This window comes from Myotis lucifugus, unplaced genomic scaffold (assembly GCF_000147115.1).
Source record: "Myotis lucifugus unplaced genomic scaffold, Myoluc2.0 scaffold_368, whole genome shotgun sequence".
In the NCBI taxonomy this organism is placed as follows: domain Eukaryota; kingdom Metazoa; phylum Chordata; class Mammalia; order Chiroptera; family Vespertilionidae; genus Myotis; species Myotis lucifugus.
This window is the reverse complement of record NW_005871416.1, coordinates 223,667-250,998: the sequence shown is the minus strand read 5'-3', so window position 1 is coordinate 250,998 and position 27,332 is coordinate 223,667.

The following is a 27,332-nucleotide window of genomic DNA, read 5'->3' as shown; positions in this document are numbered from 1 at the left end:
TGTGCTCCAATGAATGCTTACCACTGCCAGAGACGAGCAAACAACTGCACTTTATGTACCAAAAGGTTCATCTAGGCCTGATAGAGAGCATTGATATTACCCAATGCAGAGTGTGCCACTCCCCAGCTCAGCCCTGCTGCAGGCTGGGAACCTGCACTGGGGAAGGTAAGTGTATCAAACATCATTAGGTGCAAAAGTGCTTGAGCACATCTTCGGCAGTGTGAGCTGTTATTCATCATTCAGTATATTTTTCACCTCAGACCTTGTCATTTTATCTCTGGAAATTTAATTTGGGTTTTGGGGGATCTTCCTTGGCTCTCCAAATCCTCTCCCCTCTTTCTCGTCTATATCATCAGAGCCACCGTACTGTCTTCTTGACTTCTCTACCATTTCTATCACGTCTCCCATTTACAGGTTGTATTTGTATCAGCTGATTTTTGTCTACATTGTGGGTCATATTTTCCTGATTCCTTACATGCTTGCAAATTTTTTATTGGATACTGGACATAAAATTTTCACCTTGCTGAGTTCTAGGTATGTTTATACTTAAATTGTCTTGAGCTGTTTGTTTTCTGGGCTGCAGTTAATTTGCTTGGAACAGCTTGATCCTTGCATGATTTCAAGTGTATGTCATAGGGACTAGCACAGAATTTAGTGCAGGGACGATATAAACCCACTGCAATGCACTGCAGAGCCTTCTACCCAACAGGACATGAGTTATGATATTTCCCACTGCATCCCATAGAAACCACTTCCTGCCTGCGTCAATCCTGGGTTTATTCCTCCAATCCATCCCATTTTTCTGAGTGGTTTCTCTCCACCTGTGGCTAACGCCACATGTGCATATGCCAGTCAGTGCTCAGTTGCAGACACGAAGGGAACCTATTGAGATTTCAAAGGTTCTCTCTCTGTATCACCTTCTTCAGACACTGCCCTGGGCCCCTCAGATCCTCTCAGTGCCTTCTCCTCAACTTAGAGAAACCGCTGGGTGCTCCTGGCTTCTTCTCCCTGAGGTGCAGCCTGGAAACCCTTCCCTCAGAGTAGGTAAATGTAGGATTCACCTCATTTCCCCGAATGCCCAATCTCTTAGCAACCCCTGTCCATCACCACCTGATGTCCAATGACATGGAAACCCTCATTTTGCCTATATTTTGCCTCATTTTTCAGTTGTTTCAAGCAGGGGCATTATGGGTATACAGTATGATTCCCAGGCCCTGGGGTACACATGCCTTTTTCCAGTTATGCAACCAAACGCTAAGCTAAGTGAACTGCTGTGAAGGGGTTTTACAAGGGTAATTAAAACCCCACATCAGTTGATGTCAGGGTAGATTATCTGGGTGATAATCACATAAATCTTCTACAACAAAAGCTTTCCCCCCAGTTAGTCGCAGAAGAGGAATTCAGAGGTAGTCACAGCAGGAGGAGAATTGCTGACTTTGCAGAGGGAGGGTGCCACAGCGCAAGAAATGCAGGTATCTATCCTTTCCTTCCTTCCTTCTTTCCTTCTTTCTTTTTCTTTCTTTCTTTCTTTCTTTCTTTCTTTCTTTCTTTCTTTCTTTCTTTCTTTCTTTCTTTCTTTCTTTCTTCTTTCTTTCTCTTTCTTTCTCTTTCTTTCTTTCTTTCCTTTCTTCCTTCCTTCCTTCCTTTTCTTTTCTTTTCTTTTTTATTTTCCTTTTTTCTTTTTTGCAGGGGAGGGAGGAGTCACCCACTTGATTATGTGATAAAATTATCAAAATAAGTGTTCCCTCCTCAATTAATACTCAAATGAGCCTCTGTTTTAAAAGGCATGAAGTAAAAAGTTCTTTATTTTATCAAACTTATTACAGATAAAATTAGATAAATTTTAGCAATTGGAAAAATCTGTCTTTTTTCTAGGACTTGAATCTAAGTTTGACAGTATATGCAATACGATGCCATTTACAAAAACAAATGTTCCCATGTGACTACATAAATGCATGGGAGAAAATAGCATCTCCAGATAATGAGAAAATAGGATATTTTAATTTGTTCTTTGTACTCTAATTTTTTTCCTACTGTAAACATGGATATTTTTTAAATCAAGAAAAGTAATTGATGTTATTTTCCTTGAAAAAAATTTGAATAGCTATGTGGAGCATTGACTGCAGAAAGAAATGGTATAGGAGGTAAAAGAATGGTTAAAACTGTTTCAATGATTCAGCCCTGAGAGGAGCAGTGGGAAGGGGAGGGGGAGGGGAAAGGGTCCAGACGCAGAATAACAGCTCTAATGACCAAGTGAACTGGAGGATGGGAGAGAAGCTGCTTCCTTGCTTTTAATCTTCCCAATCACAATGTGAATGACATAGTCTTGGTCTCATTATATAAATGACTATTCCAAACTCACAGAGGCTAATTAGCGAAGGCGAGACTCCTGGGAGCATAGAGACAAGAGGAATTCTGTGCTGAGACCACAGAAACCCATGGCCCCTGGGGGCAGGTCTGCAGAGGGAGAACCTTGGGGGGCACGTTTTCTCAGCTATTTGTCTTACTCTTTAAGTATTTTAGGGAGGAAACACGTGTCTATGACCTGAAATGTTGAGCTTATAAATAATAGTCCAGCCGGGCCAGCATGGCTCAGTGGTTAAGTATTAAACACTGAGTGTAGTGACCTATGAACCAGGAGGTCACAGTTCGATTCCCAGTCAGGGCACATGCCTGGGTTGCAGGCTCCATCCTCAGTGGGGGGGGGGGGGGGTTGCAGCCCCCATCCTCAGGGGGGGGGGGGTTTGCAGGCTCCATCCTCAGTGGGGGGGTGGTGCAGGAGGCGGCTAATAAATGATTCTCTCTCTCTCCCTCTCTGAAATCAATGAAGATATATATTTAATAATAATAATAATAGTCCATATAATAACCTCGATGGAAAAAAGGTCTCTCTCTGGGAGGAAGCCTTGTCATGTACTTGGCTGTGCAACCCGATGAGCCTCCACGGCAGGGAAAGAAAAATGGTTTCCCACAGAGCGTCTCTGGACTGAAGCCTCTTCCCCTTATCTCCCTGCACCCATCTACCCGTTTCCTATATTCATAAGTGAGTCCCCTTTTATCCTCCAAAGTCCCAAATTTGAACAATTATATGGTCATCCTAACAATCACCCCCAGGGAAACTGCAGAGTTGCATTCGCTACACTGAAGGCTCAGGTACTTGAATAAAAGACCGAAAATGCACTGGTCAGAGAACCTACTAGTAGAAACCTATGTTCCTTCCCCACATAAGAGTCCAGAGCAGGTCGATGAGCCCAGGTCTGCGAAGGCATCCCAAGGCTCAGGCTAGCAGGACAGTCCTTCCATTCCTCACGTGCCACGTGCAGACTGTGTTCAGCTGTCACCATTTTCCATCATCAACATGAACAAGAGAGAGTCCAGGACAGGCGTCATTAGCCGAATGAGAAGGTGGGCGTCACTCCACTCACGCCGTAGCTGGGGGTTTAGTCAGAACCAAACAGCATGAAGGAGAAAGGACGTGGGTTTAACTAGTGCTTCTTACCAGGATGGGCCAACTTCACTCCCACATGTTCTCTTTGTTCCCCCACCCTATGTTGTAACAGAGTGAGTATAAAACCTGTATTTAATATGTACAATGGTGGTGCCCTTGTGCAAGAGAATTCTGTTTCGGTATGTGGATGGCTGATCTAGTTCAGATCAAATAACCATCATAAAAAACAAGGCTGAGAGCCATAAGACGATGCATGTCACACCTTGTCTCTCTCTAGCTTTGCAAATAAATATAAAATGTATTTTCTGTGCCTTTGCTTCGGTGTTCACTGTACTGATTCTAACAGTGGACATAAAGCTTCTTTCTCAATAATGTAGAATATAGACTTTAATGTAAACTCACAGGATTAAAATGAGTCAATGATAAACTGTAAGAGTCATTGCTAAAAAAAGAGGAAATATAGATATATACATATATATACATATATATATATATATATATATATATATATATATATAATGTCATACATTTGTGCTGCATGAATATATCTGTAGGTATATAGTCTATATATACTATGCAAATACTTAGCAATACCATCCACCCTTTATCATCTGGATTTTGTTTTGTTTTCACATCTAAGCAAGGAAGCAATGTTTGCCAACAAAAAAATTTTCCCTCAAACTATCAAATATCAAAATAATCATTAACTTTAAACTTGATAAAAAGTGTTACTGGCATTAACTAGCATTCTTATGATTAGAAATCAACCAAGTAGTATAATTAAAATGAAATTTATACAATCAGACAAATGAAATGTTTTACATTGGATATAGTACCAGTTGTCAAAAAAATTATAATAATGGGAACCTAATATCAAAGAGATATTATAATACAACCAAACTATTTAAAGAAGATGTGAAGTAAGTAATCACATAATGATGCTAATACTCTACACAGCACTACATTAGAGAATATTGAGGTCACTACAATTGAGATATTATCCCCAGATAATATGATATACAGAGTGGGTTGTGAGATTAGAGAACACAAAAACCCATTAAGACAGATAAGTCACATTATCAGCACGACTTCCATTATAGTTTGACAGCCATTATTAGACTTCATAATGGTCCTATAAGAAGATCGTTTTCAAGGTACAATTACAGACACAAGACACACCAGTATTGTAATGAAATATATTGGCCCTACATAAGATAATATACATAGTATTTGCTGAAATCAAAACCCACTGCCACCTTAAAACAGCATTCATTCAATGAATTTTTTTTATTAACAAACAAATCACTGAATTTAGAAATTTGAAGAATGTTTCTATCTAGATTCAAAAGAATAATTCATTCTCAAAAGGGCCATCTAAATGCGCTTTCTTGTAATGATACATCACAGAAATTATAAAAAGCGGATTACTGCGAGAGCTGGCTGAAGGATGATTCTCAGAAAATAGCACAGCATGTGTGTGTAAAGCTAGGTCTGCAGGCCACGTTGTCTTTGGTACGTTTCCATGTCCTTTTCTGACTTCCTCCCACCTGCACATCTCCCTCTCTTCTCCTCCATGCATCTGTTGCCACCCAGACAGACATTCAAAATTTCTGAATTAGGAACCTAATAATCCAAAAATATCTTTCTCCTGTCTGTTCCAAATCAAAATTTCCAGTCTCACCATGATACAGATTTTATCATGGAAATCAAGTGACTGACATTATAAGAAGCATGACTAAGAACGCTAATCCTCCTGACAACACGCACGGCAAATAAACATTTTTCAGACCATCACTGGCCATGGCGTGGATTTTCTCTCACTCTCCCACCAAGCCAAGTAACTGCGATTCTGCAGTTTATCCCAGTTCCATGTTCCCTCACTTGCGACTTTTATCCAGGGCCATCACCCATCAGGCCCTTTGTGAAGCACTCACCCACAATCTAAAGGAGTAAGAAGGATCATTATCCTTATTTTCAAAGGAGCAAGCTAGTGCCCGAAGGGGTTAAGTGTATTGCCCCAGTGCACACAGCTCCTAAGTGGGGAGACATTACATTATCTCCGATTTACTTTAATCACATTTGGGCCTAGACAGCACTGTGTGTGTCTACACCTGATCTACACCTTTGAAGCAGTGCATTAATAGTTGAGGCGCCTTCCTTAGGAATCACACTCACAGGCGGTCACTGGGCACGTGAAGGGTTCATGGCTGAGTGCCACACTCAGAGCCTCCTTCCAGGCCTGGGCATTTCCATCCCCGACCAGCGCTGGACAGTCTGCTAATTAGCACGAGTGATGCTGCAGGAGTTTTGAATCAATGATGTCAGAGACTGTACCTGTCAGAGCCGCAGCCGCTGTCTCGGCGTCCAGGGCTCTCAGTGGCCTCAGAGCATGTTGCTGGCAGCCCTGAGAGGTGCCAGGTCGCCCCCACCAGATCCTGCTTCCCCTCCTTCGCACACGTGACTCCCAGTAAACGCTTGCACGTCCAGCCCTCCCAGGGCCTGCGGCCTGTGGGGGTCCTGGGCTTAAGACAAAAATGAGCTCTTATGCTCATCCGCGAAGCAGGACTCTGCCAGTGAGTGGGGCTGACAGAACCACGCCTGTTTCCAATGGCCCGCCCCGTGCACGGCTGTGGAGGCGGCTAACGGTCAGATGTTCACAGCGCCATCACACCTAACACGTATATGATGGGTCGGTTTGACCACGTGCTAAGAAAGGTTCTTTCTATTGAAGGATCCAGTCGGAACCCTGCTCTCCTCGTTACCATTTCCTGTAGGTGGAGAAGGGCAGGGAGGTGGGGCAAGACCTCTAGCCCTCACCCCAAAACACTGAGAGCTAGGAATTAAGAAATAGACTTAGATCAGATCACAGCATGCAGCCAGGCTTTGAACTCAAGTTGCTTAATCCCAGCCTGCTTCCTGCCTGCTCCGAAGAGCCTTCCTGCTCAAAACACAGGATTTGGGAAATGTGCTTACTCAGATTCCCTCTTGGGGACTTACAATATAAACCACCATCTTGCAGGCTTTGAGAAGTCCTACAGTTAAAAGACCTATTGACCAAACCAAGTTTAGAAAAGAAAGTAATCCTTGGATCCACTATCCCAAACTTACTTAACCATGGAACTATTACTGTATTCAATAAGGAGCTAGTTTTCTGTGGAATTCTATTGAAAGGCAAAGGATAAACATGCATATTTAGCTCTATAGTTCTGTTATTTTTTAATTAGTAAATTTCTTAAGACTTCAAATAAATTTTTTTTAAATACTCACCTGAGGATATTTTCCATTGCTTTTCAGAGAGAGTGGAAAGGAGGGAGTGAGAAAGGGAGGGAGAGAGGAAGGAAGAGAGGGAGGAAGAGAGGAAGGAAGAGAGGGAGGGAGGGCGGGAGGGAGGGCGATTGATGGGAGTGAGACACATCTACTGGTTGCCTCCTGCACGCACCCTGACCAGGGTCTGGAAGTGAACCGGAAACCCAGGAAGGTGTCCTTGACCCGGAATTGAACTCGCAACCCTTAGGTGTATGGGCTGATGTTCTAACTACTGAGAATACTGGAAGGACAAAAGAAAAGTTTTCTAATAAATGAGAGCTTCCTCATTCTTTTCCATAAGCAAACTGCCCTCTTCCTGGAGCGTACATGGCCATGACACCAAGATTCAGGAATGAGTCTGTCTCTAGGATCGTGAGCCTCTGCACAATGGCTCAGTTCTGCACAGATTGTCAAAGTCCCCCATGATCCGGGCCTACTGTGCCCATTCACCATTACCAAGCATTAGTCTCACATAAACCTTTTATTCAAAAGACCGGTCTCCTTATTGTCCTTAACATTCCCCTTGCCATTCATATCCATGCCTGGCATATTTCCCCCCAAAATTAAACAAAGACCATGAGCTCATACAAATAAATAGAAATAAGTGTGATAAAGGACATGAATAATATAGTGACATTATTCTTTTCTTGTTGCCTCTGCATAAAGGAGATCCTTGAGATAGAATTCACTCTGAAAGGCATCCGTGGGGTGTGAGAGAAAATTAGAACAGACTGTACTTCCTGGAGGCCCATTATACTATAATTAAAGGGGCTTTCTCCAAGGGTGACCCTCAGCCCCACCTGACTTTCCAGCATTACATTTCCTATACTCAGTCTTCCCAGCCTGTGTGAGGGACATCCGCCCCTGGAAGAAATCCGAGGGAGAGACAAAAACATTTGACCAGCAGAATCCGTGCCCCTCTCCAAAGCACAGAGGTAATTCAATAGAGACTGAAAACTTTCCGTCAAACTGCCCGACTGATGTTAAATTATGTGGCCATTACCAGGCCAGAGAGGTTTCCGACTTTCCCAGTGTTCGCTACCGTGTGGTGTTACTCACCCACTAACAAAGGCACATTCAGACGTTCAGATGCAGAATGAACCACACACTAAAAGCCAGGTTCTATCTAAGCGCTTAAAATAGCTCTTATCTCCAAGCAGACGTTTCCTGGGGCTAGAACATAAGCCAGAACCAGGCTTGCATACACCTGAGCACAGGGAAAAGGGGTATGAAACGCCCAGTCATTGACACATTTGGGTTTGGGTGTGGCAGGAAGAGGAATGGTGTTCTGATTCGGAAAATATATTAAAGGTCTCTGGTAATACAAGGACCAGAAATCCAGAAGCACACCAGTCCACACACCAACACATATAGGCACAGGCTGAGTTTTAAAGACAGTGATGAATAAAATAGTGCCAAATTATTTTAAATAATCATAACTAAAAGGGTGTCTAGTGAACAGCTGGATGATGTGTTTGGTTTCCCTTAACAAGGGGAGGCAGGCAGGAGACTGAGCAAGGCCCAGGGCTGGGAAGAGAGATGTGAATTAGCCTGGCCGGCATGGCTCAGTGGTGGAGCATCAACCTATGAACCAGGAAGTCAGGGTTCGATCCCGGTCATAGCACATGCCCGGGTTGTAGGCTCAATCTTCAGTGTAGGGTGTGCAAAAGGCAGCCAAACAATGACTCTCTCTCATCATTGATGTTTCTATTTCTCTCTCCCTCTCCCTTCCTCTCTGAAACCAATAAAAATATATTAAAAAAACAAAAAGAAAGTGAATTAAAGAAGCAAAAGAGCTGGAGAAGAGGGGGTCTATGGAACCCCAATGAGTGGACTTAGGGGTGTCAGAACCCAGGTTAAGCTGTCTATTTCTGAACTGTGATGGCTCCATTATCCCCAAACTCCAGCAAGTCTGTTACAACTGCCTTGTTGGTGCCTCAGGGAGGGACCGAGAGGGAGTCTTTCTCTGTTCCTCCTGGAGTAGGTGGATAGACAAACAACATCTGCCTTCAGGGGACAGATGGGTGAAGCTCATGAGGTGAAGAAGGAGCAGGAAATCAGAGAAAGTCATAGAATGCTTCCTCTGAGAAAATATTGGAATTCCCTTGAGAAACATCAGAAATATTGGGAACAGTCTGGACTTTTTAGTCCATACAGAATGGAGCTTCTAGTTACTTTATTTGAAATTAAAAGCAGGCTGCCTGGAAAAGGCGTGAGAATGTGGGGACCCCACCATTACTCATGCAGGGCCTTGCCCCATCGGTATTAAATCTGATTTTTACAGGTTCCCTCACTGCCATGCACATAACTCAGAGACCTCGGTGCCCAGAGGAGACAGAGCTGGCCCCCAGCCAGGTATAATGAGAGCTCGAGACCCAGAGGACTCCCAGGTGCCAACAGCATGGGGCCATTTCCCGGGTCATGAGAGAATGAGAAAGTGCAGGCGGAAGGCAGTGCCACCTAGCCTGTGAACCTTTGTCCAATGGATATAATGGGTCCTATGTATTGTGAATTCTTCAAGTAACAAAGCTATTATAAGAAACAACACAAAGAAGGTAATGGTAGCCTTGCAATTACAAGTCCCATTCCCTCTGTAGAGAAATGAGCAAACAGCCTCACCTAGTCTCATTAATATAGTTAAAGTAATCGAAGGATACAATCCCCAAAACACATATATGCATAAAAATGTTATATACAAATTCCTTTAGAGAGACTCAGATTTGTGAACTTAGAAAAAAATGCTATTTCAGAATTACTTTCCGAAACACTCAACTTGAACAGCAAGGAGCCAAGAAACAGACAAGTGGGTGGTTGTTTGGTAAGAAGGTGGGAAGGACTGTTTGCTTGGTAGCCTGAGATTGAAGAAGAGGGCAAGGGTTAGAGTTTGAAAGGAGGGCAAGCTTGCTGGTCAGGCCACAGACACACATACTCTATCCAAATTCTCGGCACCTTATTGGAATCACAGACACAAATGTTATAAATACTCAAAACTCATCAATTTCTAACTTACTTGTGCATGTCACTGTTATTGATGCTTTTAGGCTATTTACATCTACTGCATCTGCAATCAGATGTACTCGAATGAGATGCTGCTAGGGTACCTCACCCCAGCTCTGATTGGGACCTTGTGTAATTGTAAGTTTATACAATTTAATTTTTAACAATGTCAGTTTAGCAAATGACTAACACGTTTCAAGTAAATTAATCCTCAGCACGCTGAGATAGTACTGGCTGGGCCAATCACAGCACTGGATACGCACATTTAGCTACACCCTCTGGATTCTAGATTAGCACCAGCGCCAGGCCAGCCTGGCTCAGTGGTCGAGCATCGACCCATGAACCAGTAGGTCATGGTTTGATTCCCAGTCAGGGCACATGCCCAGGTTGCCGGCTTGATCGCCAGTGTGGGGTGTGCTGAAGGCAGCTGGTCAATGACTCTCTCTCAGCATTGATGTTTCTCTCTCTCTCTCCCTCTCCCTTCCTCTCTGAAACCAATAAAAATATATTTTAAAAAAAGATAGGCACCAGCAAATTGCTGCCACGCCCAATAGGCTGAGGGAGAGGCAGGGGTTCAGATGCAGCACCAGAAGGGGAGCTGCCCTGCGGGGCTGGGACAGCAGTGGCGTCCCTGTCAGCACGACTATGCCCGTCACAGCAGGTCACTGAGCACAGCAGCAGGGACGCACCGCCCTGCAGGGTGGGACAGAAAGAGCAGGGAGGCTACAGACCAGGAGTTACTCCCAAGTGTTTGGGAGACACCTTGGAGGTGAACAGAAATATTAAGGCAGGGAAGATGGAAGAGAACCAGGGGTCCATCGTGGCTCCCGGACCCCCGTTTGCAGCCAGGCCTGGAGATCTTGGGCTCAGCTGGTCAGCCAGGAGCTACCTGGTGGGAGACGTGAGGTTTCCTTGGGAGGTTAGCTCTGGGTTCTTGATTATAAATTCTTCCTGCACGAGCCAGTTTGGCTCAGTGGATAGAGCGTCAGCCTATGGACTGAAAGGTCTCGGGTTCGATTCTGGTCAAGGGCACATACCTAGATTGCAGGTTCCATCCCCAGTCCTGGTTGGGCCCATGCAGGAGGCAACCAATTGATGGGGTTCTCTCACATAGATGTTTCTCTTTCTCTGTCTCTCCCTCTCCTTTCCACTCTCTCTAAAAGTTAATGGAAAAATACCCTTGGGTGAGGATTAACAAAAAATAAATAAAAAATTTTCCTGCAGGCTCTACCTAAATGCCTGCTCCCCAGATCTGCCAGCAGTTTTGTAAGTACCTGGTTTCTTGTGTTAAATACCTTTGCTTAAACGAGCTGGAGCAATTCCTGCATTCTGCAGCTAGCAGCTGGGCTGGCCTCTTGCATCTTGGTGAATTGTGATCCCAGAAGAAATATTCATAAACAAGCTTTAAGGTGTAAAATATAAATAACTGATCACTAAACCATTTTTAAAATTGAAGTTTTGTTTACTCAAATTACACTTTCATTCACCAGCTGAAAAAAAGATTCTACTTTGAGTTTATTGTAAAAAATCAAAATCTTATTGATGCATAACAACATCGAAGAGGATCCTTGAGTGTGCCGATTCTTCTGAGAATATAAGAAGTATTGTTTGTGTATCTTATAAATTTTCCATCTTAAATACTTGAAATAGCTTTTTATAATAGAAAGCCCAGGGAAAAGCCTATTATTTTCTCTTTCTAAGGTGCTTACAAGTGAGGGGAATTGTGATAATGGTAGTTCTTGCTCAGCCAGAAATCTATCTACATCACTGAGTGTGCTCAGCACCCATCTGAGCCACAGAGACAGTTGACTAGGCTGACTGTGACCTGCAGCACTTACCAGTACTGACTCACCAGGAATCCCTCCAAAGCCCCGAAAGCTCAGACACTATCAACACCTCCCTCTGAGGGTAAGCTTCACTTCCTGTTCTCGTCTTAGCCATTGCAAGGTTTACAGGTAAGTCACTATGAGATCTGTGTGGGGCTGAATGATTTCATTGGTAATAACCATAAATGCCTGTACAGCTCATCTTTACTTCACGCTACAAAACACCACTGCATACCCACCGCTCCACACAACCCACAGCTCCACACAACCCACTGCTCCACACAACCCACAGGCCAAGCTTTCTCCACACGCTGGTTCTTTCATACCATAGAGCAGTGATGGCGAACCTATGACACACGTGTCAGAGTTGACACGTGAACTCATTGTTTTGGTTGATTTTTCTTTGTTAAATGGCATTTAAATATATAAAATAAATATCAAAAATATAAGTCTTTGTTTTACTATGGTTGCAAATATCAAAAAATTTCTATATGTGACACAGCACCAGAGTTAAGTTAGGGTTTTTCAAAATGCTGGCACGCCGAGCTCAAAAGGTTCGCCATCACTGCCATAGAGCATCACAGAGCGATCCCAGGCCGGCCCATATCAAACCCGTGGCACTTCCCTGGGGCTCAAGCACTGTTGGCTGAAGGCAATGTCTGCCTTTTCTCTTTGGAGATAAAAACCTCCTACTGAAGTGTGCCAAGAATTTAAAAATAGCAACACCTGGATTTGATGGAAACAGCTTTCTATTTTTAAAGAACCAGCCGCCCATAGTGACCTTGGGACAGTAATTTGCAAAGTGTGGTCAGGTCCTGAGTTTATGTCAATTACTCAGACAGCATTTCTTTTAAGTGAGATATGTTTTGCCTTTGAATATTTAAACATTATATATTTTCATCTGCTGTTCACGTTCAATATAACATCACGCCAATAGGTTTCAGAATAAAATACACTGATATGTGAGGTGCCTCGTCTCAGAGGGATTTCTAAGCTAGATTCCTTTGTAATCCCAATGAAGAAGGATCTAAAATTAGAAGCATATGTATCCTAAAGCACAACTCATTCCGAAGAAAAGGGTCGACTTAAAGTACAATGTTTTAAATAGAACTTAATATAAAGCTCTCCGTTTATTTTCACATCTGGAGCACTATAACAGCTAGCCTTGCAGTAGGATGACGTGGCCTGAGGAGATAGTGGGGTTTTCACACAGAAAAACTCTTTCCAGAGGGGGTGATCTTTTACCGTAAATTCTGACCCACAGATGATTGATAGGTGCGGGCGGAAGTCAGTGAACAGAGTTGCCTGTGTCCGTAAGAATAACCACAGTTGTGGGAGAAGACTTTTGGACAATGTTTAGCTTATATTTTAGGGTAGAATGAAAGTGTTCCTGGTGGGCTCCTTCATATCAACAAAGAACTGTCCTGTAATATCTCCTTACTAATTGAACTTAGAAGGGGGGCTATCATTCAGGGAATATAATTGGAAGTGGGTAGTAGTAACTCCATAGGATGTTTAAAAGTAAGGCGGGGGGGGGGCGGTATTTAGAAGAATCCGAAAAAAAAAACGAAAAAAAAACGAGCCCCAAAGACATAGAAGCAGAGAGAAGCCTCACAGTGAGAGAAGCTATCCGTTACACAGATCACCCTTCCTGAGATGGATAAAATGCTGTCACATGGATGTGTATGGGACATCTTCTTGCCTGTAAATTCCGTTTACTTGGAAAGGATTATGACCCACAAAGAAGAGCATCTAGCTGTGCTGAGAACAATTCACACAGCATGGCCCAGGCCTAAAACCAGAGCTCAAAATGGGGAAACTTGGAGATGCTTAAGGTGCCCTATCTGATGCTGTCACACTGACTCTGCAGCCTTTAACTGGGATCGGAAAGTTCAGAGTAGGGGCCACACTCAGAGCTTTCAGCGAAGGCTCAGGGAAAGGCAGTGTGGGCACCAGCACCCCATTGCTGGACACTGAGTGACCCTGGGTACACTAGGGCTCCTCTGGCCAATTCGTCATCGATGGAAGGAGAATCGGACACTATGTCCAAGTCTTCTCCTAATTATAAAGTCAGTGACTCCCTGCTCTATTTTAAACCGCCGTGTTCTTCAGGTTCTTTTGTACCATATTTATATGAGTTCATATTCGCAATAATTTGTCTTCCTTAAAGGTGAAATCTCATGGAATAGGAAAGCATCGGTGCCTCAGGAGAGAAAGGTTATCCTCACTGAACCGTCCTCTCCAGTTGTTCCCATAACCTGCTATCTACCAAGCTCTGACTGTCATGAAGTTCTTCACTAGGACTCTTAGGAGTGCAGAGGGGGCTCTTCACTGCTGCCATTAAGACCCTTAGAACAAGGAGCAAGAAGACACACTTAAAGTGAGAAAATAAGGTAAATCCACTGCCTCAGAGAAGTTCCCTAACCGTCCCTAGGGCCAGGCTTCTTATCTACAAGATGAAACTAATAATAGTACCTACCTAACAAGGTCCTTATATGGATTAAATGAGTTAAGATGACAAAAATTTAGAACAGTTTCTGGAAAATAGTAAATGCTATATATGGTGAGAGGATAGAAAGAGAGAAGGCAAGTGAGAAGTGGAGAATCAGGGGAGAGACGGAGAGGGCGGGAGAGGGAGAGAAAGGGAGAAAGGGAGAAAGAGAGAGGGAGAGAGGAAGGGAAGGAAGTATGGAGGGAGGGAGGGAGAGAAAAGAGGGCAGGGAGAGAGAGAGAGAGACTAGGGAGGTCTGACATCAATCCTGGTTCCTTACACTAAGGGCACATTTGAAGTTAACCAGATCAACAGACAGGTAAGACTTTCCACGGTGGTATGTGGAAATAATATTAATAATGAATCGGTTAATAAATTCTAGAAGGTAGTCTCTCAATAAATTCTCAAAATAAATTACTCAATTATATTGAGGTTCAATATGTATTTCTAACCACATGGATTGTACTATTAATACTAATAAGTAATATTTACTTTCTATTAGTAAGATTTTAATTTTAAACTCTCACTGAATACAGTATACAGATCTATATTTTTCTTATAAAATAGAAAAGAAAATATTACTTAAAAGAAATTCTCACTTATACCACATTTTTGTTTGTTTGTTTGTTTGTTTGTTTTTATAAATCCCATGTCAAACTCGCCCTCGTTGTTAGGACCCATGAGAGAGTAACAGTCTAGTAGCAGTTATTAGGGATATAGGGATAAGTTTTGGTTGAAATAATTGCTTTTTTAACTTAGATTATTCTGATAAAAAGAGATTCCAGATCAGATTTCTGGCCACTGCTACTCAAAGTGCTGCTGTTTTTGTTAGTGCTGTGTGTGTCTAGAGAAAATCGCCAGGAATAAAGGATAGCTGGATAGGAAGGTAGTAAGCCAGAAAAAGACCAGCAATCCCACTCCTAGATTTACCAAAGTTAATTGAAAACATGTTTATATAAAAATATGCATATAAATGCTTATAGCAGTTCTACTTATAACCTCCAAAAACCTGAAATAATTCAGATACCCTTGAACAGGGAAATAAACTAACTAGTTCATCAACATAATGGGATAATGCTACAATGAACATAGGGGACATAGGGGTGCATATATATTTTTGAATTAGTGTTTTGGATCCTTTTTCAGATAAACATGCAGAAGTGGGGTTGCTGGATCATAAGGTGGTTCTATTTTTAATGTTTGAGGACCCTCAATATTGTTTTCCATTGTGGCTGCACCAGTTTACAATCCCACCAATGAACAAGGGTTCCCTTTTCTCCGCGTCCTTGCCTACACATTGATTTATTGATGATAGCCATTCTGACAAGTGTAGACCTAGAGAGTATTATGCTATGTAATATAAGTCAGATGCAGATAAATACTATATGATTTCACTTATATGTGGAATCTAAAGAACAAAATTAATGAACAAACAAAACAGAAACAGACTCACAGATACAGAGAACCAACTGATGGATGCCAAAGGGGCGGGGTTGAGGGGCTGGATGAAAAAGGTGAAGGGATGAAGAAGCACAAATTGATCATTACAAAACAGTCACAGGGATGTAAAGTACAGCATAGGGAATATAGGCAATAATACTGTAATGATATGTGTGGTGTCAGGTGGTTACTAGACTTAAGGGAGGGATCACTTTGTAAAGCAGGTAAGTGTATAATCACTATGCTGTACACCTGAAACTAATATAAAGTCATATTGAATGTAAACTGTAACTTTAAAAATTTGAAGAGAAAATGTAATGAACAGTGCACAGCAATAAAAAAAACTATAGAATTCATCAAATGTGACAAATGAAGCTTAAATATCTAATTTAAAAAGTCATACCCCAAATCCTGCAATTTTATCATTCCACATATATCACATCTTGAAAAAGACCAAACTATAAAGATGGGAGATAGACCAGTGGCCATCAGTGGTCATCAGAAAGCTGTGGGCATTGAGTGCCAAGGAGCAGAAAAGAAATTGGGGACCATACAGTTGTTCTAACTGGTTTGTGCTGGTGGATTTGTGACTGTGCATTTTTTCACAGAACTGTACACCATGAAGAGGGACTTATTATGAGCAAATAAAAAATGTATCAGGGGAGCGCTAGCTGCAATGCAAACTGACACATGAATCTAAGGATATTATAAATGCGAGGCATCATCTCACCAAAAAAGTAACCGGTAGGAGCAACTCTGTGAGAGAGTTTTGATAATTCACTAAGGCCACCCGCTGGTTAGATTGGGCCCTAAATTCAATGGATTATGTCTTTATAAGAAGAGGGACAGAGATGTACAGAGAGACTATCACAGGTTATCACAGTAAAAAAATTAAAGATAAATGCCTTTCAATACATGTTTCAAGTATTTGTGATAAGTTAATTCCCAGCATTGACATAGATAAACAGATACATGTACCACTGATGAGAGTGTAAATTAATAATTCTTTACTGAAAGTTTAAAAATATTCAAACCCTTGACTCAGCAACTTTACTCCTAGCAATTAAACTAATGGAATAAGGTCTTACTAGTAGAGTCACTTTAAAAATCTGGAAACCTTTAAAAACGTGCAAGGATAGATGCATAATTGTAATATGCTTTTTGTAGACACATTAAATCCCTTTCTTTAAAAGTGATTAGATTTATTTCTTTGTACTGAAAACGTCATTTCTACAATGTTTTCATTAGGCTCTCTGATGCCTACAGAAACCCCCTGCTCATATTTGGAGCCGGCACCCAGAGTAGAACGAACACCGCTCTGTCACCTGCTCTCACGATGTCATTGTCACTTTCTCCGTCCGCCAGAACTCCTGAGAATTACAGAGGCCTCTTGCTTGAGTCAAAAAATGTTGTGGATAGAACTGTCCATGGATTTCATCATTTTGGCTTCCCTTATGCAAAATAAATAAACAACATTGTAAATGGTAAGTAAATGTTCATCTTTCTCTTCCTCTCCTGACAAATATTACTGTATATACCTGTTTGCCTAATAGATCCAGACATTGCAACTATGAATATATTTGGTAAGAAAAATAAGTGCATGAAAATTCAAAGTATCTTTTTTGAAAACATATTTCCACGTGTTTTTTGCTAGAAAATCAGCCGCGTCTACAAGTAAATGTGGGGGGTTTACACTGTGTCAACTCAGCTGCTCTGGACCTTCTGTTTCTCAGATTTGACGCCCGAGTGGTTCTGGGTCAGGACTGGCCACAGGGAAGTTGGCAGGAGGCTTGGGAGGCAGTAGGACCGGAGCCTCGGGTTCACTCAGGGGTGAGTGCAGACTCTTGCTTTGTTGAAGCTCACACAAGCCATCATTGACCCACTCGCTTGTTTTGTGGGCTTAGAGTTGCAACTGGCCCAGCAGCAAGGCCAACTCCCCTTAAGATCTTTTCCTTTAGTCCGGCTGGTGTGGCTCCGTGGTTGACCGTCAACCTATGAACCAGGAAGTCATGGTTCCATTCCAGGTCAGGACACATGCCCAGATTATGGGCTCTATCCTCAGTGTGGGGCATGCAGGAGGCAGTCAATCCATGATTCTCCCTCATGATTGATGTTTCTATCTCTCTCCCTCACCCTTCCTCTCTGAAATCAATAAAAATATATTAAAAAATAAAATTATATAAAAACTGATCTCTTCCTTCAGCTTCTCCCAATCCTGCCCCACATGCACATCAGCTTTAGAACCACATATTCCCGCTTCTTCCACACTCACTGGCAACCCTGAAGTCGAAGGCTCGCAGGTGGTACAAGTCAGCTAGGTACCGATTTATCACAGTGCAACTCATCCCATCCTCCTGAGGTCCAGTTAATTCTTGCTCAACTGCACCTCCCATTCGTTTTCCACTCCCACTGCCTGCCCACTGGCTTCAGGTCCAATGCCAGACACAGAAGCACAGCCTTGCAGGCGATGGTGGCCCAGCCCCTGCACCTGTGAAAGGTCCACCCCCTCACAAATCCCTTGTTCTATGCCATGCACAATGGCTTTGCTGCTCTGCTCAAACCCAACAGTTCTGCTCCATGACTCAGGGCACAGGGTAAAGAGTAGAATGTAATACAGTTTTAGGCCTCCGAAGCTCAACATTTACAGGCATTTTCCTCATAAGCTAGTGATTGCCTCTAAACTAGGAATAACACTGTGTTGTAATGTTATTTTGATAATTAGAAGTAATGTATGTAAAGTATATACATAGAGTTAAGCCCCAAATAAATGGTAGTTATTGTTACTAGTACAAATGTTTTCTACAGTTTTAAACTCAGCAGCTAAAATAGCCTTGCCAGAAGAAATGGAAAGTAATATATACTATAGTTTTTACATGTTCATTGAAATATGTACTATGCATATGATTAGTGAAATGAGAACAGTAAAATATGCATTAAAATAATCAATTTAGATTCTATAAAATCTATATAGCAGAAAAATTAAGTTAATGAGCATGAACTCTTAATTATAAGGCAGGTTAGGGATACTAAGGACCAGAGCAATCCTACAGGCATAGAAATACTTCTATGTTCACTGAAGCAAAATGAATAAAGAAACTCACTAACTACTGACTATTTATGAATCCTGTTTAACATTTTAAATGAGCAATAAGGTGAATGTACATTTGTTATCTTTATTAGCATGATCTCTCGCTGGAAACTTTCCAATATTCCCCTGTGCCCCCAAATTCAGGAACCATCAGCATATGCAATTGTACCACTTTGCTGTAAGTAGCCGGTACAATGAACAGGCACCTGTGCTCTGCTAAAATGCTCAGGTATTTCTGGTTTTATATCAGAGGTGATAATGCCACCTGCTGCAGTGTCTTATTCCATCAATATAATATGGATCTCGCTTCATCCCTTCAATATCTCTCCAGCTCCAGCCCAGCTCTGGGATGCAATATGAATGTAGTTCTAAGACAGTTTAATTTCTCTCATGTTCTTCTTTTCATTCTCAAGGTCTTATGACAAATTCTGTATGTTTCTGATCTCTGTTTGGGGCAAGTTTCAGTTACTAATTTCTTTTTCTTTTTCTCCTCAACAGGGCTGGCAAACCCGATTTCCAAACTGTCTTGTGCTCACCTATTTCTGTTAAGAGTCTCCTTAGCAGCCTGTCATTCTACTCTACCCCTTACAGTGCCATGAGCCCAGCGTCATTCACACACAGTTAACGATACTCCCCAGGAACACTCTCATTAGAATATGCTGCTCACTTCTGTGTCACTGTGCTTTTTCAGGGCTATCGGTACCATTCACTTGACCTCCAATTCTCCTAGTATCGCCGCTGACACCGCTATTTTGCTAAGAGAGTTAATAACAACTTGAGAGCACCATTATTTCTAACTTGCCTGACCTTTTTTCCAGGCTTGTTGCCAACATGTGATAGGCAGTACAATCTTAATAAATATTCACTCACACATCATGTAAGTCCTCAAACTAAAAATGCCACTCTATGACTAAATGAAGAAAAAAATCCCACATCATTAGAAAGAGCTTTGATGTTTAAACTATGCACTCACCCTTCACTGCCCACCCATTCACTCTTTCACTCTATTGTCAGGGAAATACAAAACCCAGAAGTTTTTGAAATTAACCTGGTCTACTGTCTCTCAAACTGGTGCCACGGTCATATTAGTAAAGATCAATGAAGTCTTTGAGAACTTTGTTGTGTCTTCAATCTAATAGTAATCTTTTAAAATTATTTTATCAGTTATAAAACTAAACTTTACATGTATAGTTATCATTTGTAACCAAAATACATTTTATGATAGTTTCTAAAGTATTTCTCGAACAATGCTACCTGAAGTTACATAAGAAGTACTTTCCTATAAAAGCAGCCTAGCAATTATTCAAATTTCTTAAGACAATCACTGCTCTTTCTGGTCAAAACTACACTGAAGTCACTCCAGAATAATGCTCTCAGGAGCCTCATCCTGAGGCTGTGCTGCCTGTAAGTGAACCTTCGCATCACGATCTTCTCACTGAGGCCTCTGAGCCTCCCCGCAAGGCACTACCTCAGACCCTTTGCTCAGCTCGCATGGCCCTCATGGGACCCCACACACAACGTGAATATTGTCCCTCAGCCCCACCCAGGAGCTGCCGTCACCAGGAAGGACAGGGTCATTGCGGCTGGACCACAGCCTTTGCTCAGGACGGTTTCTTCTCTCAGAGAAGCTTCTACTGACCACCGAGGCAAAATGCCTGTCCCCACCCTGCAGCCCAAAGCCACGGCCTCAAGGCCAGAGTCTCCACATGCATCCCTTGCTCAAGAAATTCCATTCCTGTTTTATTTCTCCGTCCCCCTGGGCCACGTCCACCTGGAATCATCCAGTAAAAGATTCATAGAGCATCTCACACAGGTTCTGGTCAAACTGAGGAGGGGAAAACCTTGGCTTCAGGCTGCACTCCTCCTCCTTATTGCTGCTAGAGATGTGGCTGTGGGTGCGTCAGCCCCAGACCTGGGCAGGTTAGCCCGTCTCCCATCTCTGCACGCGGCCATCAGTCCTGCAGCAGGGCCGTCGCTGGAGAAGAACACCTTCCCGCAAGGACCCTGCTCCCTAAGGCAACCAAGGGACACGCTGGGCTCTGCATGCCAGGTTTTCCTTCCTGATTTTACCAGCCTGACCCATCACCCTGCCTTCCCAGGATGGAGCTAGTGACAGGGGCAGGGAGTGTGGAGAGCCCAGGAGTGGTGCAGCAGTAGCTCCCTCCCTCTGGGAGGAGAAACCAGAAGTGAGCATAAGCATTACTCCGGAGCACTCACACCCTGATAAAGAGCAAGTGTCTGCTTTGGGAAGGTGAAGAAACGTTACTATTCGGTTGCTGAACTGTTAACTGAATTTACATTAAAAGCAGAAACCTAACAAAACAAATGAAAATAAATGTATGTTAAAAAAAATTAGGAGGAAAAAAACTTTTTAGTAATAAATCAATACAATCAAATATTTTTAAACTGATTCGTAGAGTATTTGAGCCAAATCGTTGCCGTGACAAAGCAATCCCTTTGCTCCCTCTTTGTGCAGTGGGAGCTCAAAGTGTGTGCTGTTCTTTGGGGCCATTACTCTGCAGCTAGTTGCTTTTTTCTCCACACTCTCTTTTACAGAAGATTTTTACCTATAAATTATAGTTGTTTTCAAGCTCCTACAGAAAAATTGTTTTAGCTTTCTTTCGTTTTCTTTTGGTTTTCCTGCCAAATAATAACTCCATGTACTATTACTCTCTGCCTAGAAAGGCATCTGTTTAATCCTGAAAGCAGTTTTATTGTTGCACTCGGACTAGGCATTGAAGTGATAAAAAGCGTCGTCCAATAGCATTGCCACAAAGAGCACCATGGATACACTCTTGTACCTAACAAATAAGATATGTACAGGAAACAACAACTAATGCCAATATCATTCTGCTTCCATGGAATAAGGGAAGGCGGAATCTACCAACACATGTTGTTCTCTGTGTCCGAATGGAAACCTAGTTTTTTTTTTGTTTTTGTGGGTTTTTTAAATATTTTATTGATTTTTTTATAGAGAAGAAGGGAGAGGGATAGAGAGTTAGAAACATCCATGAGAGAGATCGATCAGCTGCCTCCTGCATGCCCCCTACTGGGGATGTGCCCACAACCAAGGTACATGCCCTTGACCGGAATCGAACCTGGGACCCTTCAGTCCGCAGCCCAATGCTCTATCCACTGAGCCAAACCGGTTCGGCTGGAAACCTAGTTTCAATCTAATTCCAGGGCAGATTTCACATTTAGTTACATGAGAAGAGGAATAAGGAAAATCACCTTCAGAGAAAGTGATGAACTTCAAAGGACCCTGACGAACAGCCAGAGACATCTAACCCGAGGAAGACTGAGAGATTACAGGGGGGCTGTTTTGTAACTTAATCACCGTGCCTTCCCTTGCCCAGGGAAGCAAGTATTCCTAAAGCAGTGGTTCTCAACCTTCTGGCCCTTTAAATACATTCCTCATGTTGTGACCCAACCATAAAATTATTTTCGTTGCTACTTCATAACTGTAATGTTGCTACTGTTATGAATTGTAATGTAAATATCTGATATGCAGGATGGTCTTAGGCGACCCCTGTGAAAGGGTCGTTCAACCGCCAAAGGGGTCTCGACCCACAGGTTGAGAACCGCTGTCCTAAAGGATCCTAACCTTGGGTTCCTATAAAAAAGACAGTATCATTTGGTGAAATCACTCCAAATTATTTGCATAAAAAAAATCTTACTCTTTCTTTTCCAAGCCAAAAAGTCAATCCTTTAGCAAGTATATCTTTATACAGGTAAGTAATATAAAACAAGATTGTAAGTCTCCAAGTTAATTGTGGAAGTCTAATTATATACATTTCCAAATAAATTAATAAGAACTGACAGTAAATGGGTACCAACCCAAGCTTCACTTTATCCTTTAGTTTATATAAATCCTAACATCTCCAGTGGAGTGAAATTTGAAAAATAAAACCCATTTCCTTCTCTCTCATAACATGCACATTATTAAAATCCAGTCTAAATCAATCATTTTATGGAAATATTGTAAATATTGCTTAGCTGTGTTAATAAAGCAACCTAAGTTCCTTTTGTAGAGATTACAATTCATAAACAAAAAGGCCTAAATGGATCTTATATACGAAAGAGCCATCGGCCCAGCACATCCACCTTTATGAACACAGAAATGTTTTTGAAATTATGGTTTTTCTTTAAGCTGCAGGAGTTCTCAAGTTGTCAGGTAGTGCTCAAGTTCAAATTAAGGTCAAGCATCTCTTCTTTCCCTTGCTATCAATAGTACACGGCCACCCCTTACGGTAGGAAGATGGGAAAGGAACACAGGCTGTTGAATTTCTGCTCCTTCCTGAGAAAGCCTCCAAGGTCACGGTTGTTTTGTTTCTCTTCCTACTCGGCAAGACTGTTTAGCACTGACCATGTTTCAGACACAAGATTATAAGAGTCACCGTCCTTGTTTTCAAACTGCACCACCGATTCTCTGATAAACGTTTTCACAAGACACTCTGGACACACCGAGAGGAGAAATGGAAAACTATGCGGGTAATTTAAAAGGCTCCCAGGGCCATCAATGCTTGCTTGGACTGAGCTTTCGAGGAAGCAGGTGGTAGTTGAACAGAGAGAATGAGAAGGTCCCCAGGTGACCCCATGGCTGCCCCATGCCGTGGCAGGAAAGAGACACCACGTTAAAGACGAGGTGTCAGTTCAGTTTGGCCCAGTCCTGAGTCTGTGCGCCCAGCCATTTCAGGTGCGACAATACCAGGGAGGTGTCGTGAGGACTCCCAGGCTAGAATCAGGCCTGAACATTTGACCTGCAGATGGGATCAAGGCAGTGACTTGGGAAAAGGATTAGCAAAGATTTAAGGAAACTATAAGTAAGAGTCTTGCTTGGCAACTAGCTGGTGATTGTAAAGGAGACTATAAGATGTCCGATTTCTGATTTGGTAACAAAAATGAGGAAAGATAAGGAGGAGAGGGAATGTTATTTTTATTTTTAATATGTTTTTATTGACTTCAGAGAGAAAGGAGAGGAAGAGAGAGAATCATTGATGGGTTGCCTCCTGCACATCCCCTACTGAGCATAGAGCCTGCAACCAGGCATGTGCCCTGAGGGGAATTGAACCATGACCTCCTGGTTCATAGGTCAATGCTCAACCACTGAGCCACACCAGCTAGGGGGAATATGTTACTTTTAGACACACTAAATCTGTAATGCCTATAGGGCATAAAAGTAGACATATATAGGAGGCAATTAGATACACAAATCTGAGAGAATATGAGGTTAGAGAAATAATAGCAATAATATATTACTAATAGGTAAAATGAAGACATTTAAGTGTTACAGCCACTGTTCAAAGTACTTACATGAATTATTTTATTTAAATATTACAACATGATGAATGCATTATTATTTAAATTTTACAGATAAGAAAAGGAAGGATTAGAAGTTAATAATTTGCCTTATGTCACTAGTTGGCAGTTGAAAGAAACCAAGACTTGAACCCACATGATCTAATTTCAGAGCCTCCCTTTATGATTATTTTTTTAAATTTATCTTTACTGTTGACAGTATTACTGATGCCCCCTTTGTCTTTTTTCCCCATTGAAGTTATAAATGAAATCATGTGTACATTTATAGTCTTGACATTGAGCATCATTATATTAAATCAACACTATTTTAGTATTTCATCACAGTGACGATAATTAAGCCAAATAATTTAATTTCTTCCGACTCCATCTGTTGTTCTGTACTCCCCTCCCTCCATGACTAGTATTGTGGGAAACCAGGCTGCCTGTCAGATTAGGGTCTGAATCATTTGGGGAAGAAGAAAGCTAGACCCAGTGGATCTGAGCCTTTCTAACCAGCAGAATTTTCTACACTATATATGGTGGTGGAGTAACCATAAAAATAATGACATTATTATATTCTAATAATGTTAGAATATAAGTAAGCAAATTCAATTAGACAAAATACACTATATAGCTGAGGTACAGAAATATCATTTCTTATAAAAATTGCAACTTATAACTTTAGTGATTAAACTACAGTTCCAAGCTTTGTTTCTTGTGCATAATATAGGGTAAGGATATTCTAAATGACAAAAGATAAGAATCATAGTAATAATAATGATGATGATGATAATAATGATAAAGTTGGCATATCTTTTTTGGCTAGAAAAAGCCAGGTGATATTCTATGAACCTTCTCATTTAATCCTCACATTTTATAGATGAGAAAACTGAGGAATAAAGTGATCAGTAATTTATGCAAGATCACACAGTAAGTCAGTGGGGCCAAGATTCACATGGAGGCAGCCTAAAGCTGGAGCCCTGAGCATTCTTGGTGAGATGGGGAATTTGATGTGCCAAGTTGACTGGGCTACAGGATACCCAGGTATTTGGTTTAAAATTACTCTGGGAGACTCTGCGGCCATGTTTCTGGATGACATTGATGTCTGAACCAGCAGAGAAGGAGATGGCCCTCCCCATGTGAGCAGGCCTCATGCAACCTGCTGGCAGCCTCGGTAGAACCAGCAGGTGGATAAGGGAGGGTTTGCTACATGGCCCCCTCGGGGCTGGGCACCGGCATTCTCTGTCTTGGGGCTCAGCTGACTTACACCATCAGCACGGCCGGGTCTCCAGCTTGCTGACTGCAGATCTCGTGCCACAGCCCCTGTAAACCCTGTGAGCCAGTTCCTTACAGTAAATCCGTACACACGTATGCAATCCCCTATGGATTCTACTGCGTGGAGACCCCGATTCACTCACCTGGACCAGTCACAAAAGGCCTCTGTGACACCAGCTCTTTGACTTCTGTGGCAAATACCTTCCAGTCTTGCTTGCCTTATCTTTTCATCTTTACTAACCAAGGTGTTTTGGATTGTATAAGGCTTTTTATGAAAGAAACTTAGAATCTATATTTCTCTGACTAATGTCAGGGCAAGAACTCAAAGCCCACAATTTTTTATTTCCATAGTATTGTGTAGACAAAGCTCAGGTTTCAATCACTTTCACACATATAAACACACCTACTTAGAATAAGCTCTTTTCTCAGTTCTACTTAAACTACCATTTTATTTTTCCAGTGAGCATGCATGGGGACCTGTGAAACATACAGATCAAACCATAATCATTGAAAAACGTAGTCTAAGTAGTAGAAACAAAAAATAAAAAGCCACCTCTGACATGAGTATTATATGTTGACTTTCTATGACCAATATAAAGTGTGATAAACATCGCTCAACAAATGACAGATCATTCTTTTCTTCCTGACAGTGAAAATAGGGTTTTTTATACAACTAATGCATGCTCATTATAAACAACTCTAAGGGAGCATTCAAATATAAGGAAGAAATCTAGTCATTTGGTCTCCCACCAATCTGAGCCACCCATGCTTGCTAACATGTCGGTGGTCATTCTGTCATACATGTTTATACAGATACATATGCACATGCATTTATGGGAATATTAATATCCATTAGTTTATAGAAAAATATTTACCTCATGCATTCAGTTTTCAGTGTAACTAACTCCTTATCTTCACAAGAACACCTCACCCCATATACTTGTTCACCCCAAGGGGAACCATGTCACAAATCTAATCCTTCTGTATTTCTCCCATACTCTTATAATCCTATAATCATGGAATTACCAGAACAATTCAAATTCATTCTTTCAAATTATTTTTTTATATTTCGACATACATTCAGCCTTTCCCCTGTGGATAGCATTACTTTGTTTGCAATTGAATGTGAAGAATAACATTCTTTTGCACATGTTCCTACATGTTGTATGCTTATTTTTATGTGCTAGGTTTCAGTGTGGAATCCGTTTGAATTACATGCATTTTTAAATTTTAATACATGTTGCCAAACTTTAAAAAAAGGTGGAAACAGTTCATACTTCCATCAGCCATATGAGAGAATATCTATTCTCCACATACTCCTTCTAAAAGTTATATTTAAAATTTGGTGGGTTTGCTGGATATAAATGATAGCTACTTATGACTTTAACTTGTCAGCTACTATTTGGAGAAGTTGAGACTCTTCACTTTGGTTGGCCTTTTGGACTTGCTCTTCGTCCCACTGTGTTCACAAGTCCCTGTCACTTCTTCTATGGGTTGTCTTTTCCTTGTCAGTATGTAAAAGCCTCTGTACATTAAATAATAACCCTTCATCTGTCATCAGCATTGCAAACAGCTCTTTTCTACATCTCCCTATTTCTTAACATTCTTTAGAGTATAATTTGTCAGTCAAAAATTTTATGTATATAATTATAGTTTTACTTAATTGCTTGTCTTTACTTTTAAAGCATCTGGGTTTTTATAGCTGATTCAGAAGTTTTCCTTTACTCTCTTATACTTGCAAAGTTCTAAGATTTTGTTTTGAAAGATTTTAAAAATAATTTCTAAGATTTCCATTTTTATTCCAACTAGAATTTATTATCATGTATACTGTGAAATGTGGTCCATTTTCATTTACTTCTGGTTGGTGGCTTGTTTTTCAATATCATTAATTAGATAGCCTGTCCTGCTCATACTGGATTAAACATATATATGTTTCTTTTACCAGGACATTTACTTTCATTTTTATATTAGGTGTTCTGGATCAGGTAATCTTGTGTAATTGAGAAATTAATATATTTTGAAATTTTTTCTAGGCCTTTCTTCACTTTTAAATTGCCTTTTTATTGGGCATTTTAACCAAAACTCTCCAAATGTTGCCAAGCTTTAAATATAAGTGAAGTCACACTGACAATTATGCCCGGATCTTGTGCAATCTGAAAAATA